Genomic DNA, 8,331 nt, shown 5'->3' on the forward strand with positions numbered 1-8,331 from the left:
ACAGTACAGCACAGTACAAGACCTTCAGCCCATGATGTTGCTCTGACCTATTATCCTCCTCTAAGTTTAAACTAACCTGCAATGTAGGGTATGCAGGGTAATTTGATCTTACTAGAATGATAGGTCAGTACAACAGCATGGGCTGAAGGCCCTATACTGTGCTGTACTGTTCTATCTTCTATGTTTGATACCTTTCATGCACTATCATCCATGTGTCTATCCAAGAGTCGCTTAAATGTCCCTAATGTATCTGACTCCACCATCACTGCCGGCAGGGCATTCCACAAACTCACCACTCTCTGTGTAAAGAACCTACATCTGACAGCTCCCCTGTACCTTTCTCCAATCACCTTAAAATTATGCACCCTTGTGATAGTCATTTCTGCCCTGAGAAAAAGTCTCTGGCTATCCACTATATCTATGCCTGTTATCATCTTGTACACCTCTATCAAGTCACCTCTCATCCTTTCTCGCTCCAATTAGAAAAGCCCTAGCTCCCTCAAACTTTCCTCATAAGACCTGTCCTCCAGTCCAGGTAGCATCCTGGTAAATACCCTCTGCACCCTCTCTAAAGCTTCCACATCCTTCCTATAATGAGGCAACCAGAACTGAACACCGTATTCCAAGCATGGTCTAACCAGGGTTTTATAGAGCTGCAGCATAACCTCGTGGCTCTTAAACTCAATCAACCCATCAATGAAAGTCAACACACCATACGCCTTCTTTACAACCGTATCAACTTGGGTGGCAACCTTTGAGGGATCTACGGACGTGGACCCCAGAATCCCTCTGTTCCTCCACCATGCCAAGAATTCTGCCATTAACCCTGTATTCTGCAGTCAATTTTGACGTTCCAAAATGAATTACATCACACTTTTCCATTTTGAATTCCATCTACCACTTTTTGGCCCAGCTCTGCATCCTGTCAAAGTCCCGCTGCAACCTACAAGAGCCCTCCACACTATCCACAACTCCACCAACCTTCATGTCATTGGCAGAATTACTAGCCCTTCCACTTCCTCATCCAAGCCATTTATAAAGATCATAAAGAGCTGAGGTCACAGAACACACCCCTGTGGAACAGTACTAGTCACTGAGCTCCAAGCTGAATACTTTCCATCTACTACCGCCTTCTGTCTTCGATTGGGCAGCCAATTCTGCATCCAGACAGCCATATTTCCCTGGATCCTATGCCTCCTTACTTTCTGAATGAGCCTACTAAGGGGAACCTTAACAAATGCCTTGTTAAAATAACTGAACAGCAAGATAGAATCTTGCTTGTAAGTGGTGAGATGTCTATTTGCCTTCATTTGCATGAATTAACGTATCATTATAAATTAATCTCTCTTTTAAATGCAGTCATCCATTCTGCCAACTTCTGGATAGAAATTAGACAGTACCAATTCCTGGTACGGAGGTTGGACGAGTTATCTCGCATCTCCAACTCACTGTTTGTTCCACTAACCCTTTGTCTTGGTTGGTAGTCACGACCATCTCATGGCACTCTCAGTGACCACCTGCAACTTTCCATCCCCATTTATTGGCAATGGACTCACCTCACTGAATACTCAAACAACATCTCCAATCTACTTACAATACAGTGCTGCATCTCAAAGCTGCAATTTGGAGCACCCTAGCACTTTTCATTGGAACACTGCTCTCAGGAACTTTGCCTCACTCATGGATTACACTACGATACATCTCAGGCTACTGGCACAATAAGTCAGCATTCTCCATAGGGTCAGAGGCATAGAAACAGTCAAACACTTGGGATGTCAGGATCAGGGGGTCCATATCAATACAGTGCAGTATGTGGGCCAGTGTCAGTCTTATTGGCTCAATTCACCCAGTCCAAGTGATTATGTTAATTCAGTCAGATGAACACAGATCAGTTGGGTCCAGTAAACAATATGTTTGAGCTGTCTGTCAAAGTTGGTCAGTGAAAATGTGCCACAGTCAATCCTGAGAGTCAGCTTAATAAACATCAAAAGGGGTATTCAGGGGTCACTGCTGTGGTAGGGAAGTGGAGGTTCCCAGTTCTGATCTTTGGATGCATTATGTTGGAATGCAGAGGGAGCAATCTTTGTGAGGAAGGGAGACATATCATAGGGACAAACAATAGTGCATTGGAGGAAGTGGCTTACTGTGGCATTGGGAATTCATCAATGGTCAAGACCACATTGATTTTGACATTGGTCAGCTTGACAATGCTGTAGGACCGGACTCAGGAGGTAATGCTGAGAGATTAAGTCTTAATTTAGAGTGGGGAGCGTAAAATCTGAAAACTCTGTCCTGATGGATTCAAAAGGCTATGCCAGAAAGAAAGGAAAATGGAGGTTTGCGGCATGGGAGCTCGACGACCAAGGCAAGTCTACAACTGATCATGCCAAACATGATCTGTGTTGCCTTCCCTTCTTATGTAACTTGTAAATGTGCACTGGAAATGGAAAATAACTGTGGCTGCACTGTCACCAAATGGATGGAGTAAGTTTTACTTTCTGTCTAAGAGCAATAATTGTAAGTGCAGTGAGGTCCTTCAAGGGGCTATTGCATTAATCGGGCCCTTTCACATTTCAGTTTAAAACCACCTGTAATCATTATCATCCTCCATGTGAAATGCGTGCAATATCCAACTGTTTTGGAATACAAATCCTGGTTATTAGTAACCTTGACCATTACAGATTGAAGATAGTCATCTCTGAGAAATAGAAGTGATTGTGGGCCGACCTCAGAAGTCTCACCTTTGGGCCACAATTCACAATAACGGGATTCATATGCTACATGACACTAACGGAACTAATTTCCTGTCATCTTGAACCACAAGTTTTCTCAAACGTGCTTTTATTTGTAATGTTGCCTTTCTTGAGTGATGTGGAACATTACCAGTCATCATTCAGCATATACAATCACCTACTATATTCATTGGAATAATGTTGGGTCCATATTGGGGCATTTTATTGCACTTCACTATCCCATTTAATAGAGGACTACGCTGTATCATCATTTATGAGTGATGTGAATGCTGACTGCTTATATTAATAAAAACCTGTTGTTTCTTATATTTCCTAACATAAGATATTGGAAGCGTGGAGAACGTATCTATGTACAGCAGGAATAATCGTCACTGTTGCTGTGGTGCAACAAAGGTGCAAATTAAGGATCAACAAGTGTGTCAGTGAGCCAAGGACCAACAGCAACTTTCAGCAAGTGCTAAACAGCACCCATGTGAAGAGGTGTTAGCAGAAGAGCTCTCAAGATCTGCAAGATGTACAGGAAGCCCAGAGTCTATCGTCTTCAATGCCATTTCCTCCAGCTGAGTGATATGCGGTCTCACAAAGAGTCATAGCTTCATAAGAGTGGAAAGAGGCTCTTTGGGCAGACCCTTCAGCCCAACTCATCCATGCCAACTAGGTTTTCTAAACTAAACTAATTCCATTTGCCTGCATTGAGCTCATATCCCTCTAAACCTCTCCTATTCATGCACCTGTCCAAATGCCTTTTAATATTGTAATTGTATTTGCCTGTAGCACTTCCTCTGGCAGATCCCTATTCACTCTTTCCCCTCTCACCTTAAGCCTACATCCTATAATTTTGGATCGCTATACCTGACAAAAAGATCTTGGCCATTCATGTTATCCCTACTTCTCTGGTTGTGCAGCTTGCAGGAACACTAGTCCCAGCATTGTTCAGGTGTAGGTCATCCCAATAGTACAGATCTCACTTTCTCCGATATTTATGCCAGTGCCACAAATCAGCATCAACTTCTTCCACACCTGTTTTTTTGAGCCACACTTTAACCTCAGAAATCTTATTCTTCCTACGCCAATTTACACATGGCTGAGACCATAAACCAGATAATTCATTATAAAAATGATTCATTACTACAGAATGAATCACAAAATCACAAAATTATTGCCGTGCAGAAGGAGACCACTCAGGTGATTGTGTCTGCACCAGCTCTTCAAACCAGCATCATTACCCAGAGATGCTCCTGCTTTCTCCCCATACCATTGCACACTATTTCTTTCCAAATAATCATCCGATGCTCTGTTGAATACCTCACTTCAACCTGCCTGCACTACATTTCCAGACAGTGCATTTCATACCCTAACTATTCACAGTGTGAAAAAGTGTTGCTCACATCACCCTTGCTTCTTTTGCATCTTTGCCCTCTTGTCCATGTTCCTTGTACAAACCTTAGATATTCTGCTTCTGAAATTAGCATCTAATTTATCATATTTCTTCATGAACTTTTTCCTAGATCCACCTAGATCTTTGGCACAGACATGGACCATGTCCACTTGATCCTTCCCTCCCAACTGCATGTTCTTCTCTGCCCCAGATGAGACCAGATATCCTAAGCCCTGGTACTGAGCCTACAGCATAATTGGCTGAACTCAAGTTCTTTACTACAATTACTTTCCTTCTGGCTGCCCCATGTTGAATGGCTTCCTTTACCACGGTGCCATGGCTGGTTAGCTGATCAATCCTGCAGCCTTTAACCTAAAGCTGGAAGAGCCTCAAATCTGTGGAATAATTGCTAAAGCTCCTATGCATCTGTCTCTGGATCCCCTCACCGACTTCACTAACAGCCTCAACGAGGATGTGGAGGTGCCTGTGTTGGACTGGGTTGGACAAGGTCAGAAGTCACACAACACCAGGTTATAGTCAAACAGGTTTATTTGAAAACACAAGCTTTCAGTACCTCAGTCCTTCTTCAGGTATGGACTGAGGCTCTCAAAGCTTGTGTTTTCAAATAAACCTGATGGATTATAACCTGGTGTCGAGTCTAGGGAAGAGACTAAGGCCCGTTAAAGATCAGCAAGGCAACCTATGTGTGAAACCAGAGGAGATGAGGGAGATACTAAATCACTATTTTGCAACAGTGTTTATTGTGGTGAAGGATATGGAAGATATAGAACATGGGGAAACAACTAGCGACGTCTTGCAAAATGTCCATAATTGCAGCGGAGGAGCTGTTGGACGGTTTAAAGTGCATAAAGGTGGATAAATTCCTGGAATCTGATCAGATGCACTCTGTGGGAAGCTAGCAAAGAGATTGTTGGGCCCCTCACTGATAAATTTGTATCATCAATAGGAGCTGGAAGACTGGAGGATGGCTAACATGATGCCACTATTTAAGAAAGGTGGTAATGAAAAGCCAGGGAACTATAGGCCAGTGAACCTGATATCAGTGATAAGAGATAATGGGAACTGCAGATGCTGGAGAATCCGAGATAATAAAGTGTGGGGCTGGATGAACACAGCGGGTCAAGCAGCATCTCAGGAGCACAAGAGCTGACGTTTTGGGCCTAGACCCTTCCTTAGAAAAAAGCTTTTTTCTGATGAAGGGTCTAGGCCTGAATTGTCAGCTTTTGTGCTCCTAAGATGCTGCTTGGCCTGCTGTGTTCATCCAGCTCCATACTTTGTTATCTTAGGCTGACATCAGTGCTGGGCAAGTTGTTGGACAGAATCCTGAGGGAGAGGGTTAACAAGTATTTGGAAAGGCAAGGGCTGATTAGGGATAATCAACAAGCCTTTGTATGTGGGAAATTGTGTCTCACAAGCTTGAGTTTTTTGAAGAAGTAACAAAGAGGATTGATGAAGGCAGAGCAGTGGATGTGATCTATATGGACTTCAGTAAGGTGTTCAACAAGTTTCCTCTTGGTAGGCTGTTATCAAGGTTAGATCACGTGGAATACACAGAGAACTAACTATTTAGATAAAGAACTGGCTCAAAGGTAGAAAACAGAGGATGATAGAACATAGAACATAGAATATAGAACAGTACAGCACAGAACAGGCCCTTCAGCCCACAATGTTGAGCCGACCATTGATCCTCATGTATGCACCCTCAAATTTCTGTGACCATATGCATGTCCAGCAGTCACTTAAATGACCCCAATGACCTTGCTTCCACAATTGCTGCTGGCAACGCATTCCATGGTCTCACAACTCTCTGTGTAAAGAACCCGCCTCTGACATCCCCTCTATACTTTCCTCCAACCAGCTTAAAACTATGACCCCTCATTAGCCTTTTCTGCCCTGGGAAATATTCTCTGGCTATCAACTCTATCTATGTCTCTCATTATTTTGTATACCTCAATTAGGTCCCCTCTCCTCCTCCTATTCTCCAACGAAAAAAGTCCGAGCTCAGTCAACCTCTCTTCATAAGATAAGTCCTCCAGTCCAGGCAGCATCCTGGTAAACCTCCTCTGAACCCTCTCCAAAGCATCCACATCTTTCCTATAATAGGGCGCCCAGAACTGGACGCAATATTCCAAGTGCGGTTAACCAAAGTTTTATAGAGCTGCAACAAGATCTCACAATTCTTAAACTCAATCCCCCTTTTAATGAAAGCCAAAACACCATATGTTTTCTTAACAACCCTGTCCACTTGGGTGGCCATTTTAAGGGATCTATGTATCTGCACACCAAGTTCCCTCTGTTCCTCCACACTGCCAAGAGTCCTATCCTTAATCCTGTACTCAGCTTTCAAATTCGACCTTCCAAAATGCATCACCTCGCATTTATCTAGGTTGAACTCCATCTGCCACCTCTCAGCCCATCTCTGCATCCTGTCAATGTCCCGCAGCAGCCCACAACAGCCCTCTATACTGTCAATGACACCTCCAACCTTTGTGTCGTCTGCAAACTTGCTGACCCATCCTTCAATCCCCTCATCCAAGTCATTAATAAAAATTACAAACAGTAGAGGCCCAAGGACAGAGCCCTGTGGAACACCACTCACCACTGACTTCCAGGCAGAATATTTTCCTTCTACTACCACTCACTGCCTTCTGTTGGCCAGCCAATTCTGTACCCAGTCAGCTAAGTTCCCCTGTATCCCATTCCTCCTGACATTCTGAATGAGCCTACCATGGGGAACCTTATCAAATGCCTTACTGAAGTCCATATACACCACATCCACAGCTCGACCCTCATCAACTTTTCTAGTCACATCCTCAAAGAACTCGATATGGTTTGTGAGGCATGACCTGCCCCTCACAAAGCCATGTTGACTGCATTTGATCAAGCCATGCTCTTCCAGATGGCCATAAATCCTATCCCTCAGAATCCTTTCTAACACCTTGCAGACGATAGACGTGAGACTCACTGGTCTGTAATTGCCGGGGATTTCCCTATTTCCTTTCTTGAAGAGAGGAATTACATTTGCCTCTCTCCAGTCCTCAGGTACGACTCCAGTGGAGAGCGAGGATGCAAAGATCCTCGCAAGTGGCGAAGCAATTGCATTTCTCGCTTCCCAAAGCAGCCGAGGACAAATCTAGCCCGGGCCTGGGGACTTGTCAATCTTAATGTTTGACAAAATTTTCAGCACATCAGCTTCCTCTATCTCTATCCATTCCAGCATGCACACCTGCTCTTCAAAGGTTTCATTCACTACAAAGTTCGTTTCTTTCGTAAAGACAGAAGCAAAAAACACATTTAGGGCTTCCCCTACCTCCTCAGACTCCACACACAAGTTCCCTATGCTATCCCTGATCGGCCCTACTCTTTGTTTGACCATTCTCTTATTCCTCACATAAGTGTAAAATGCCTTTGTGTTTTCCCTAATTCGTTCTACCAAGCCTTTCTCGTGCCCCCTCCTGGCTCTCCTCAGACCATTTTTGAGCTCCTTCCTTGCCTGCGTGTAATCCTCTCTAGCTGAACTTGACCCTAGCTTCCTCCACCTTATGTAAGCTACCTTCTTCCTTTTCACAAGAAGCTCCACTGCTCTCGTCATCCAAGGTTCCTTTATCTTACCCCTTCTTGCCTGTCTCAGAGGGACATATTTACTCATCACTCGCAACAACTGTTCCTTAAACAGTCTCCACATGTCTATAGTGACCTTACAATGGAACAATTGCTCCCAGTCCATGTTCCTAACTCATGTCTAATCGCATCATAGTTTCCTCTTCCCCAATTAAATATCCTCCCATTTTGCCTAATCCTCTCTTTCTCCATAGCTATGTAGAATGTGAGGCAGTTATGGTCACTATCACCAAAATGCTCTCCCACCACAAGATCTGATACCTGCCCCGGCTTGTTTCCGAGCACCAAGCCTAGAATGGCCTCTCCCCTCGTCGGCCTGTCAATGATGTTGGAGAGTTAATTTTCATTCTGGAGGCCTGTGACCAGTGCTGTGCCACAAGGTACGGTTTGGGTCCACTGCTTTTCATCAGTTATAATAAATTGTTTGCATGTGAACATAGGAGGTATGGTTAGTAAGTTTGCAGATGACACCGAAATTGGAGGTGTAGTGGACAGCGAAGAAGGTTACTTCAGAGCACAACAGGATCTTGACCAGATGGGCCAATGGGATGAGGAGTA

Source organism: Stegostoma tigrinum, chromosome 1 (genome assembly GCF_030684315.1).
Source record: "Stegostoma tigrinum isolate sSteTig4 chromosome 1, sSteTig4.hap1, whole genome shotgun sequence".
In the NCBI taxonomy this organism is placed as follows: domain Eukaryota; kingdom Metazoa; phylum Chordata; class Chondrichthyes; order Orectolobiformes; family Stegostomatidae; genus Stegostoma; species Stegostoma tigrinum.